Source organism: Narcine bancroftii, chromosome 1 (assembly GCF_036971445.1).
Source record: "Narcine bancroftii isolate sNarBan1 chromosome 1, sNarBan1.hap1, whole genome shotgun sequence".
NCBI classification, from domain to species: domain Eukaryota; kingdom Metazoa; phylum Chordata; class Chondrichthyes; order Torpediniformes; family Narcinidae; genus Narcine; species Narcine bancroftii.
In genome coordinates, this window is record NC_091469.1 from 459,781,770 (window position 1) to 459,793,633 (window position 11,864).

Below are 11,864 nucleotides of genomic sequence, written 5' to 3' on the forward strand. Positions count from 1 at the left end.
TGAAGTTTCCTTCAAGCAGAGCACTTTGTGACAAACTAATTATGCATTACTCATGATTAAACTGTATAAAGGATTAATTTAAATGGAACTAACTTTACTGATCAGCAGGTCAGCTTTCCTAATTAGGCTTTAAATGCAAATGCAAGATGCCGGGAGTTTATGCAGGGGTGATGGCTGATTATTAAAATGCTGCTCAGTTCAGCTTAACTTGTTCTCGGCGCTGACAACACAGAGGAATCTGATACCAGAAAGATAATCCCCCATAGGGCAGAGTGATTGTTTAAACATTCAATTAATAATGGAGCACAGAGATATTCAGGCTAGATCATTTTGAGTTATCATGGTACAGTAGCTTCAGTATTGTCATAAAATTGAATATTCTGTGCATATTTTCCCATTCAGCTAAACATCGGAGCATCTTTGGAGTTGAAGAACGCTATATATTCCGACACATCTGAAATCCATATGCTGACAAATAAGGACACAAATTATTATTCTTCCTATCTGCTTCATTACATAGAAATGATGCTTAATACATCAGGGGACTTGATAGGTTTGGAAACAGGCTCCAATAAATTCGACTGTAGTAGCTGCCAACAATTGTATTTGATAAGGAAGGAGAAAACAAACTGCAAATGCTTTGAATTTAAGGGAAAGGAGTGAGGATGTGAGGAGAATTTAGTAGTGAGAGAAAAAAAAACCTCAGTAAGGACAGAAAGCTGGAATCTTGTTCATTCTAATAGGAGATGGCAAGGCCAGATAGCTGGGAGGGCCAAAAGCTGCAGAACGGTTCAGTTGAAGAGCATTGGAAGCCAAACCTGGCACAGGAAAGATATCAGTTCCTTTTTCCTGTCCATGTTGAGCTTCAGGTTGTTATTCTTACACCATTCCCTGAGGTTTTCCACCTCTTCTCTGCAGTGTGACTCAACGTTGTTGCTGATGAGGCCAATGACTATCTGCAAATTTGATGATTGTTGAAGCTGTATCTGTCGATGCAGACATGGATCAGTAGCTTGAACAGAAGCATGTTGAACATAATAAGTTAATGACAGAGAAATTAAACTCTTTACTTATTGAGTTTCTATTTAATCAAAATATTCCAAAATTCTGCTTCCACCACTCTTAAATGGAGAGATTTGTAAAGATTCATAATGCCTTAAGAAAAAAATAATGCATGTTATCTCTCATTTTTAAAGATGGATCCCTGATTCTCTATTCTCCCACAAGAGGAATCATCCTCTTCACATCCACCCTTAACCTTAGCTTTCAAAGCAGAATGAGACAGAATGAAACTCCAGAGGGTTGTTAACTTGGCCTGCGACAGGCACCAGACTTCACTCCATCGAGGACATCTACATGAGATGGTGTCTTAAAAAAGCAGCCTCTATCCTCAAAGACGCCCACCCACCCAGGCCACGCCCTCTTCACTCTGCTACCATCTGGGGGAAAAAGGTACAGGAGCCTAAAGACAAGCACTCAAGGCACAAGGACAGCTTCTTCCCTGCTGCCGTCAGATTCCTGAATGATCAATGAACCAAAGATACTGCCTTACTTTTCGTGCACTGCTATTTTAATTTTTTTAAATATTATTTTTGGAAGAAAGTTCACAATATAAAGATTTGCTTCTCTGTGACGCTGCTGCAAAACAAATTTTGTGACTTGTACATGACAATAAATTCTGATTCTGAAATACTTAAAGCTAAGCAAATTACAGGACAATCGATAAAGAGTAAGGGTATGGGACCAATTGGTTGCACTCGAATGAGCTGCCATTGGTCTGTAGAACCTCCTTCTGTACTACAAGTTTTTATGAAAAGCCTTAGGACAATGTCATCTCATCCGTACGGCTTTAAGAATTATTTTTATTGGCCGCTCCAGGTAAAATCCAAAACTTGTAAATGCAACACATCATACAAACTGAAATGAGAAAGTCAGAAACTGATAGAATAGGAAATAATGATTAAGTGACTCTTGTATTGGCATTTACAAAGCAACAGGTCTGGATTAATGAAAATTAATGGACGAAAAGACCAAATCACAAAATCAAACTTGATATTTGATCTTTGATTCATGACTGACTTCTGTTCTTGATTGATCCCCAATGGCTATACATGAGAATCAATGTGCATTTGATTCCTGATCTCATCGCAAGAGTAAGAAATCACACAGTGAACAGCAGAACTGGCTCTGAATATCACAATCTTCAGGATATAAAGGAATGGGAAAGTAGGGATCCATTTCAAAAGAAGAACCTAAAACTAGGCATTTTCTTTCCATTAACGTTGACTTGGTCTTAAGCATTTAAAATTTAATGGGCGATGAGATGTATTGTTAAGTCAAAATACAAAAGGAGTCCTGTTGCATATATTGAATATGCCTGGTAACATTTTTGGTACTGCCATGAAATTCATTGTAAATGTGGTCCCAATCTCACAGTCAGGCCGTGACAGGAGTTTTCAATTCTCCAAGGGATCCAGAGAACCATAAAACACTGTAGCACAGAAACAAGCCCTTCAGCCCATCTAGTTCTATGCCAAACAATTTTTTCACCTTGTCCCATCAACCTGTACCCAAACAAGAGGTTTCCATATCTCTCCCATCTACATACCTATCCAATTTTCTTTTAAATTCCACTTCCGCTGGCAGCTGGATCTGTACTCATCATCAGCCTTGCCAGTAATCTTGTCAAAAATCTATATACAGTGTTGTCCATGATGTTTGAGACAAATAACCTTTTGTTTGTTTTCTTGCCCCTGTGCTTCCCATTTTAAAATTTATTATCAAACAATTCATTTGTGATTAAAGTGCACATTTCAGATTTTATTCAAGGTTATATGTATACATTTTGGTTTGACCATGTAGAAATTACAGCACTTTTTATACATAGTCCCCTCATTTCAGGGGACCATAATAGTTGGGATATAGCAATGGTATTTATATTGTCGCGGTCATGTACTTACCTTCATCAGGAGTGTTGCCAGCTGCACTGATGACATTAGCGACGCAATGCACGGGGGTAATAGCGTGCATGCGGGGATTTGTTAAGTGACAGGTGATGAATCTCAGTTGCAGGAGGAGGAGAATGTGGCAGTGGGAAGGTTAATGAGAAGGTCAGAGGAGTCTGACTGGGTGGTGTTCGGGGAGTTGAAGAAGGTAATGTTGTGTCGAGTGAATAGTAAAATGAAAGTCGACTTCATGGTATGCTGAAAGAAATGAATGAGTGTATTCTTTATTTACTTGTAAGTTGTGGTAAATGAGTACTGTTACAATATTAAAGTTTAGTGCTTTGTTGCACATCCCTTTCATGCAATGACTGCTTGAAGTCAGTAATTAATAGACATCACCAAGTGCTGAATATCTTCTCTGGTCATGCTCTGCTAGGACTCTACTGCAGCAATCTTCATCTCCTGCTTGTTTCAGGGGTTTGTTACCTTAAGGTTCTCTTAATTATATGGATGTCATGCTTAATTGGATTTAGATTGGGCAACTGACTTGGCCATTCAAGAATTTTCCAGATTTTAGTTTCCAAAATGGCTTTATTGCTTTTGTAGTTTGTTTGGGATCATTGTCTTGCTGTAGGATGGTGCCATCCATTGAGTTTGTAAGCATTGGCTCAAACTTGAGCAGATAAAAAAATTCTATACACCTTTGAATTCATTTTCCTACTGCTATCAGCAGTTACATCATTAATGAAGCCAAGTGTGCCAGTACCTGTGGCAGCCATTCATGGCCCAAGCCGTAACAACCCCGCCACCATGTTTCACAGATTAGGTGGTTTTCTTTGATCTTGGGCAGTTTCTTTGCACCATCATTTGGATGCAAGTTAATCTTGGTCTCATCTGTCCACAAGTCCTTTTTTTTCAGAATTCTGCAGGCTCTTTCAAATACTTCTTAGCAAACTGTAATCTGGCCATTCTGTTTCTGTGGCTAACTAGTGTTTTGCATCTTACAGCATAGCCTCTGCATTACTCTTCGTGAAGACTTCTGCAGACACTAGTCATTGACACATCCACACCTGCCTCCTGAAGATTGTTTCTGATCTGTCAGACAGGAATTTGGGATATTTCTTCAATATATTGAGAATTATTCTGTCATCAGTAGTGGAGGTCTTCCTTGGTCTACCTATCCCATTGAGATTACTGAGCTCATAAGTACATTCTTTCTTCTTAATGATGTTCCAAACAGTTGATTCTGGTAATCTACAGGCTTGGATGATGTCTCTTATTGTTTTATTCTTGTTTTACAGCCTCATAATGGCGTCTTTGACTTTCATTCGCCCAACTCTGGTCCTCATATTGAAATAAATGGCAACTACAGACTCCAAAGGTGATCAGAAGCTTAGAAGCAAGCCAAACTCTTGTATACCTGCACCAATGAAGCAATTAAACCTACCCGAGTATTCACAAACACCTGTAAAGCCAAGCATTATGGTGCCCTGAAAGGGGGGGGGGGGACTATGTATTAAAAGGGCTGTAATTTCTACATGGTCAAACCAAAATGTATACAAACAACCTTGAATAAAATCTGGAATATGCACTTTAATCTGATATGAATTGTTTGATAATATATTTAAAACTGTGGAGCACAAGGGGAAATAAAGTGGAAAAATGTGTCTTTGTCCTATCAGTTAAACGTGACCTACCAGACACCAAACCCTGTTGACTACCCTAATCAGTGCCTACCTATCCAAGTACATATGGATCCATACTCTTCAAACACCTTCCAATAACATACCCACTATTGATGTGAGGCTCACTGATCCATAAGATTATTCTTGTTATTCCCAAATCAGAACTCTCTTGAGACCAGGAGGTTCAGGGTAATTTCCCCTTCCCAAACTCTCACCAATTGTTCTATTCTGGCAGCTCCTTAGAGTGCAACCCACTCCCTTACTCTTTATCTATTGTGGACTTCAGGAGGGGAAAACCAGAGGTGCGCTATCGAGTAATCATTGGGGAATAGGAGATGAAGAGGGTGAGCAAATTTAACATCCTAGGAGTCAGTATTTTGGAGGACCTTTCCTGGACCCAGCACACGGATGTCATCGTGAAGAAAACATTCTAATTTCTCAGGAATTTGCAGAGACTCGACCTGACATTGAAATAACGTGGCAAACCTCTGCAGATGTGCAGTGGAAAGTGCACTGAATGGCTGCATCAAAGTCAGGTGTAGGGGAACCAATAATTCTGAGCTGAAAGCACTGCAAAATATAATGGACACAGCCCAGTACTTAACAGGCAAAACTCTCCAGATCATCGAGAAAACCTATAGGGAATGCTGCACCAGCAATCATCAAGGATCCACACCCCCCCAGGACATGCTCTGTTTTCACCGCTGCCATCAGGGAAAAAAGGTACAGGTGCCACAGGACTCTCATCACAAGACTCACGAACAGTTGCTACCCCTCTACTATCAGACTCTTAAACAACAATCTAAATCAGAGACTCATTTCAGGACTCTTACCTTATGCATTATTTATTACAGAATGTCTGATGGCAAACGCGAAATAGACATCAAAGCAAGAAGAGCAATGGGAAAAAAAATCATTGCAGCAGAGATGTGGTTTCTCAGAAGAATGCAATGCATATCCTGTATGGACAAACAAAGATGTTCTACAAAGAGTGAAAACAAAACATACTTTACTTGAAAGACTCAGAAAACTGTGATCAAAATTCTTTGGACACATCATACGAAGAGACATTTTGTTTAAATGGAAAGTTGGAAGGAAAAATAAGCAGAGGTAGATAGAGAATGAAAATGATAGATGGATTAACGACATGGTTAGAATGAGATGAGGAAACAACTCAAGTCGACTTCATTTATCGTTCTCATCACAGTAGGACGAGATAACGTTTCTCCAAGACCATGGAGCATATTTACATAGATATAAGTTAGGAAAGCAGTTAACACATTAAAATATTAAGTAATTAGGACTTATACACTGAAGGTCCACAGTGCCCTATGCACATCTGTACCGGGAGTTCAGGAGATTGATGGCTTGGGGGAAAAAGCTGTTTCCCACTCTGGACTTAAGGGCCTGAGTGCTACAGTAGCTTCTGCCAGATGGCAGAAAGGAGAACAGTTTGCATGCAGGATGTGTGGAATCTTTCACAATATTTATTGCCTTTCACCTGCATCAAGTGTTGTAGATGCCATTCATGCTAGGAAGAGAGCCCCCAGTGATCTTTTCCACTGATGTCATTATCCTCTGCAGGGTCTTGCCATCCGAGGTGGTGCAGCTTCCAAACCAGATGGTGATACAGTTGCACAGGATGCTCTCAAAACATCCTCTGTAAAATGTAGTGAGGATGGAAAGTGGGAGATGGACTTTCCTCAGCCTTCGTAGGAAGTAAAGACGCTGCTGGGCTTTCTTGGCTATGGAGCTGGGGTTCAGGGATCAGGTGAGATTCTCCACCAGGTGCATTCCGAGTAACTTGATACTCTTGAGGACCTCCACAGTAGAGCCATCAATGGTCAGGGGAGTGTAATCTCCCCGGGCCCTCCTGAAGTCAACAGCCATCTCTTTTGTTTTATTAATGTTCAGCTACAGGTTGTAGGCTCTGCACCAGTCCATTAACGACTGCACCTCATCTCTGTACGCTGCCTCCTCACTCTTATTGATAAAGACCACCACAGTCACGTTGTCAGTGAATTTGATTTAGTTTGAGCTGCGTTTGGATGCACAATCATGGTTCAGCAGCATGAACAGCAGTGGATTGGGGTGGGGGGGGGGGGGGGTGGGATCCACGTGCTCAGTGTGATGGTCCTGGAGGTATTGTTTCCGATCCGGACGGTTTGTGGTCTCCCCATCAGGAAGTCAAGAATTCAATTGAAGAGGGAGGTGTTTAGACCCAGCAGGCCCATCTTCCTTATCAGGTACTGTGGTATAATTGTGTTGAATATCAAACTGAAGTAAGTAAACAGCATTTGAACATATGAGTCTTTATTTTCCAGCTGGATGAGGGCTAGATGAAGGGCGGTGGCCATAACATCATCCATGGAGCGGTTGGATCTATATGCAAACTGCAGGAGGTCCAGTGAGGGGGGTGGGGGGGGGGGGGCAGCAGGAGCTTGATGTGCCCCATGATGAGCCTCTCAAAGCACTTCATGATGATGGATTTGAGTGCGACAGGGCACAGGTATTGATGAGGCAGGACGCAGACATCTTCTTTGTCACAGGGACAATTGTGGCAGCTTTGAAGCATGTTGGGGCCACAGCGCTTCTCAGGGAGATGTTAAAAATATCGGTGAGAACTTCTGAGCACTCTGTCGGGAATGTTATCTGGTTCAGCAGCTTTCCGCAGGTTGACTTTGCCTAGTTCTCTGGTAACATCAGCCACTGTAAGACACAGCACCTGATCATTTGGAGGAGGGGTGGATTTCTCCACAACGACAGTGGTTTTTGCCTCAAACCATGCGTAGAAGTTGTTCAGATCATCTGGAAGGTGGGCATCACCAGCACATGCAGATCATGTAGTCTCGTGGTTAGTGATATTTTGGAACCCCTTGCACATGTGTTGCATGTCCTTGCAGTTCATGAAATGACTATGAATGTACCTTGCCTCTCTGATGACTTTAGACAGCTTGGCTCTTGAAATTGCAAAAGCCACCCACTCTGAAGGCACTGTCTCAGTTCCTGAGCAGCACCTGCATCTCCGCAGTCATCCATGGCTTCTGATTATAGTGAATAGTGAGGGACTTGGGTACAGTGATGTCAGTACAATCACTAATGTAGCTGACCACTGATGCAGTCACCAACCGTTGCTGCTTTCTTGAACATGTGCCAGACACACTCAAAGCAGTCTTGGAGTGCATGGATGCCCCCCATTGGCCAGGCTTTAGCCTACTTCTGAAATGGGCTTGAGTGACTAGTGAGCAGTCTTTATGCTGGGATTAGCATTACAGAGATGTGGTCTGAGTATCTTAGGTGGGGGTGGGGCTCCACCCTATATGTGTTGGAGATGTTCGTGTACACAAGGTCCAACATCTTGGCCCCTCTCGTAGCAAAGTCATCATAATGATGGAATTTAAGTAGCCCTGATGATGTTCGTCTGGTTAAATTCCCCAGTGATGACGATGATGATGTGTTCTGCAGTTTATTTAATGCCTCATACAGTTCCTAGACTGCATCCTTAGCATTTGCACTGTGGTGGGGGAGGGGGGCAGATATACACACCTACGATGAGGTCCATGGTAAATTCCCATGGTAGATAAAATGGTCTTGTTACGAGTCCAGAGGACCCACGAACCCAGCAGCCGTATATTCACCGAGACAAATGGTTACTTAAACAAAAGTGAAACATGAAAACAGAATCAAACTTTAAATTATTTATTATTAACTTAACCCCCTTTTAATTCTAAGTGCACATGAATGTAATGAATGTGCAAGTTCAGAAACGTTCCTTGGTTCACATCAAATCTCACTTCTCATTCCTCCTAGTTCACTGGTTGCAAGTAATTCTTATACTGTGCACAGAATTTAACATTTATAAAGTTCTCCAGGCTTCGGTGCTTGAAAGGTCAATAGTTACCGCTCAGGAAGGTTCTTGTTGGTTTTCAGAGAGAGATGTGTTGTTCCAGGACATCCACAACTGAGGTACTTCCATCAGTCACCTCAGTGTCTTGCTGACGAAACTTGCCCCATCAGGGTTCTCCAGATGATAACCGTTATCTTTCAGGACACCACAGAGTTCCTTTTTGTTTCCACTTATTCCAAGTGAAACATTAGACAGCCATTCCTCTCCTCTTGCGTAAACCACAAGGGCTGTGACTTGGCCATCTTCCAAAATGGGCATTTTTCCAGCTTGTCCAGTTCAACACTGTAAAAGTGATCTGTGTGTGTGTGTGTGTGTGTGTGTGTGTGTGTGTGTGTGTGTGTGTGTGTGTGTGTGTGTGTGTGTGTGTGTGTGCGTGCGTGTCTCTCTCTCTCTCTCTCTCACACACACACACACACACACACACACACACACACACACACACACACACACACACACACACACACACATCTGTTGCTTTTGGGTAAACAAGAATCCATTAGTGATGTCTCTTGAGCACTCTTCAAAGCTCTTGCAAAAAAGTGTGAGAAGCCACTATGTCTCCAGTATTTCAAATAAGATCTGTTTTTAAGTGTTTGCATGTGACCTACTCTAACAAACCTTTTCCAATTTATCTCCCAAAAACATTTCTATATGCTCTGTCACAGTCTACATCTGACCATCACAAATTCCACCAGGGTTGAGCAGCGACAAGAGACTCATACCGAATCTTTACACCATTCTGTGTTGATGTAAATGCACAGGCTACCACTACGGGTTTTCTTCCACAGAGAGCCGCAGCTCTCTCAGCCTGAAATAAGGTGAACCTGTCCAGTTGAATGGCAATGTCTGGGAACCTGTTGCTGGGCCATGTTTCAGGGATGTTGTCCATTGTATTCATCAGATAGCAGACGTTATTGAGCAGGATGGACGGGAGAGCTAAGCGGCAGGGGGTTTGTTCTCAGCCTAGCACAAACACCTGCTCCTTTACCGCACTCTCTCCACCTCGCTTCTTTCTACTCCGCGATCCCGAGGCTCTATGGCCTAGTCCCTGCAATACCCCATGTTTGGTCTAGAGGTGAGTGGCTACATTTCTAACTAACTTTTTTTTACAATTTTACTTAAGAACTTTAAAACATCTTTAATTATTATTAATTGGTATATTGAAAAAATTACAAATGTGGTAATCCCTCCCTTCCTCCCCACTCACCAACCCTATACAAAAAAATGAAAAAGAAAATAGAGAGAATGCCAAAACAAAGAAAACAAAAGATCTCATTACACATCATATTGCAGTTAAGGGATATCAGTGTGACGAGCTTTTTGAGAGTCTTTCATACTTTCAAACCTAAATATTATAAGTATGGGCTCCATGTTTTCAAAAAGAAATGATATTTATTACATAAATTATAGGTGATTTTCTCAAACATAGAAACATAGAAGATAGGAGAAGGAGTAGGTCATTTCCACCATTCAACGAGATCATGGCTGATCTTAAAGTTCAGTATCCCGTCCATGCCTTCTCTCCGTAACCTTTAATACCCTTATACTGAAGAAATATATCTAATTCCCTCTTAAATATATTTAATGAACCTGCCTCCACTGCCCTCTGTGGCAATGAATTCCACAGATTCACCACCCTCTGGGTATAGAAATTTCTCATCATCTCGGTTCTAAATGGTTTACCTATTATCCTCAAACCGTGGCCCCAGGTTTTGGATTTTCCCATCATTGGAAACATCCCATCTGCATCCATTCTGTCCATTCAAGTGGAATACAAGAACACAATTCAGCATGCCACCTCTCCATCCCTAAATCTATATTTGATTTCCAAGTAATGGCTATGCACGTTCTAGAAATTGCTAAAGGTAATCATAAAAATTCAATTTGATACATAGTTAATTTTAATCTAAGACTAATCATTTTAATATCACCCAACAAAAATAACATCGGATCTGGTGGGAGATTTACCTTTAATATTTTCTCCAATTTTTTTTTACCTCTAACTTAAAAGGTTTTACTCTAGAGCATTCCCAAGTAGAATAAAATAATGAATCAATTTCTTGATCACATCTAAAACATAAATCTGTTACTACTAAATTCAGCTTCTTTAATTTTTGGGGAGTTAAATATAACTGATGCAAGAAATTTTGAGCTAATCTATATCTTACATTAATAATTTTCATCATACTATCCTTACAAAGTTGCTTCCAATCATTTTCATCTATTTATCTACCTAAATCAATGTCCCATTTAATCTTGATTTATCAATTCCTATGCTAGGAGCTGTTTTCTGAAGTAACTTGTACATCTTTGAAATAAATTTATTCATGCCACCCTTAGTTATTAATAATTCTAATGCATTTTGTCTGGGTAATCTCAAATTACAGCCTATTTTATCAATCAAAAAAGCTTTAACATGATAAATACAAAAAAAGGTGTTATTTGGGACATTAAATTTTTCCTTCATTCATTGAAAAGTAATAAATTCACCTGCTTTAAAAGAATCTTCTATTCTTTTTATTCCCATTTGACCAAGTCCTTAAAAATTGATTATTCATAAAAAAGGAAAGTCTATTTTGATATAAAGGTGTTCTATGAGAAATTAAACTCTTTCCTCTTCTTTCATAATCTATTTTATTTCAAATGTCTCAAAATAGGTGTATCTTTAATTTCTATTAATAATTTAGAATTCCATTTATAAATGAAATCCTACATATTCTTTGGCTTGGCTTCGCGGACGAAGATTTATGGAGGGGTAATGTCCACGTCAGCTGCAAGCTCGTTTGTGGCTGACAAGTCCGATGTGGGACAGGCAGTCATGGTTCCAGCGGTTGCAAAGGAAAATTGGTTTGTTGAGGTTAGGGTTGGGTGTTGGGTTTTTCCTCCTTTGCCTTTTGTCAGTGAAGTGGGCTCTGCGGTCTTCTTCAAAGGAGGTTGCTGCCCGCCGAACTGTGAGGCGCCAAGATGCACAGTTTGAGGTGATATCAGCCCACTGGCGGTGGTCAATGTGGAAGGCACCAAGAGATTTCTTTAGGCAGTCCTTGTACCTCTTCTTTGGTGCACCTCTGTCACGGTGGCCAGTGGAGAGCTCACCATAGAACACGATCGTGGGAAGGCGATGGTCCTCCATTCTGGAGACGTGACCTACCCAGCGCAGTTGGATCTTTAGCAGCGTGGATTCGATGCTGTCGGCCTCTGCAATCTCGAGTACTTCAATATTGGTGATGAAGTCACTCCAATGAATGTTGAGGATGGAGCGGAGACAACGCTGGTGGAAGCGTTCTAGGAACCGTAGGCGATGCTGGTAGAGGACCCATGATTCGGAGC